The following is a 2,326-nucleotide window of genomic DNA, read 5'->3' on the forward strand; positions in this document are numbered from 1 at the left end:
GACACGTGTCACGCTATCAGCCTTCGAATTTGTGACCTGGATGCTGAGGTGGCTTCACTAGGAAGGATGAAAACAGTTCTTTATATATAAAGATTCTGATGAGCCTATCCGGACACCCAGCAAGCCTATTAAATTAGCTACTATTGGCTATGTCACTCAGTATCTGCTCCGAAATTGTCGACACATAATGGAGCAATGCGCGTGTAAATGGCTATAGTAAAATGAGTAGCATGCACGTGCTGTTTGTGCGACATCGTACGCCAAAATCGGGCCGTGGGGTCGAATATGTTAACCACAGTAAACATGAAAATATTTTCTTGTAGTTTTTCTTCTTAAACCTATTTTACTGTAGTGATGAACCGGATTAGTTGAACTTTCACCAGAAACAACTTATTTCAGTAGCTTACCAATGAGGGAACACCAGTCAAAACTGAAATCATCTTATTATACTAATAAACTAATAATATTTATTTTACCAAAAAGATAGTACTCCTTTCTTTTCTTTTTGTATGATGTTTTAGGGAATATTTTAGTTTCAATTTATATGATGTTTTAAAAAAAATTATGTAAAAGAGCAGTTGAATAAAATATTAAAAGTTAATGTTTATTTTTGTCTTATTTGTCTAAAATAACAATGATTAATTACTTTTGGTTACTTTTGTTATAATCAAGTGTTTTTAATAAAAGTATTTTTTTTCTTAATTTGTGTGTTTATATTAAAACATTTTTAGAAACAGAGGGATTAATATCTAATAATACAAATGACTTTAAAAGGAAAATGACAAAAAGAGGAGGGGCATGGTGCAATTGCGTGTCTGATTCTGTTCAGTCCGGAGCATTAGCAACAATTACTTAGAACATCACGATTTTATGCGATATCTTAAGTTGTATGTAAGATTTTATAAAAAAAAATATGAAGAATAAGGCAAACAACCGGGCTTCGTAGCCTGGTGGTAATGGAACCTCGGCTGAGGTGCCCGCCACCCAGCTTCGAAACCCGGCCACAGCGATTTAACATCCTTACTGCTGGGGCGCTGGACCCCTTCGGGGGATATTTGAGAAAGTGACTGCCCAGACACCAGAGATATCAAAAAAAAAAAAAAGAATAAGGCAAACTTTTATTTGAGCGTATTGCATTATGATTTTTCTTTAACATACTGCTCCAATATTCCTCAATTTGCCAAAGTATTAATGATTCATGTCAGTAAGTAGTTAGTCTCTTTGATAAAATGTAACGATCCAGATTGACATCTATTTATGATATGAATTTGATGCAAGTAGTTAGTTTTTTTTTTTTTGAGCAACGCAAGTAGTTAGTCTCTTTCAATATTATGGTTTAGAGCAAAGGACGTTCTCAGTTAATCTCTGCAGATTGACTGTACAAATCTGCAACCATTCTGAACCTGAGATTATTATCCCATATTTATTGTATTCCTCTGCCGACTGAACTGTATGGCCAAATAAGAAAACATCTACTTTAAGTTTGAAGTCTCACCTATTTTCTTTGTTTTATTTGACTTTATCCGCATACCACCATGTGCTAAAATGACGATCCACAATTAATTCAGAAAAGTTTATTTGTCTTGATTTTGTCTGAGGTATTAGGATAAGATCTGGGCATTAAGCATGTTGAATTTATATAAAAGTTATTTAAGAAATATTGTATGAAAAGATAAATTTATATTCTTGAATGACTTAATATTTTTGGTTTTTAAACAATTTTTTAAAAGGTTTTTTGTTAATTAAATAATTTATTTACTGATAAGTTGATCTCACTGAAAATATACTTTATGTGAAAAAATCATTTATCGCATAATAACCTAACATTTAGGTCGAAGAATCTCAGGTTTACTATTTTTGCTATAATGATCGGTATTATATTATGATTTAGCAATTAAAAATTAATTATGGTTATAAGAAGTTTACGTTCACGTGTCAAACCTATCTATATTAAATATTTTCTTTTTTATGTCGTTTTTTCATTTTGGTTATTACTCGATATAAGTATCGATTTTGAAGTTTATTCTCATTTTGTTCTTTTGTTTTAGCCTGAGATTAAAAAATATTTAAGGTTTAAAATTATTAAAAAGATACATACTTAGGTTAAGATTTGCGTCTTGTGCAGAATAAATATTTTATATTTATTACTTATTTTATGTTTTTCTGCATATTATGAAATAGTAAAATAATAAATATAGATTAAATAACTAAGAAATCAGTTACTGTTGTGTAATAAGTCGGTGTGCGCATATAAGTTAAACGAATACTCTTGTTTGTTCGCAATCATTTTAGAGAAAACATATCAAAGTAATCAATATTATCTATG

This window comes from Raphanus sativus, chromosome 7 (assembly GCF_000801105.2).
Source record: "Raphanus sativus cultivar WK10039 chromosome 7, ASM80110v3, whole genome shotgun sequence".
NCBI lineage: Eukaryota > Viridiplantae > Streptophyta > Magnoliopsida > Brassicales > Brassicaceae > Raphanus > Raphanus sativus.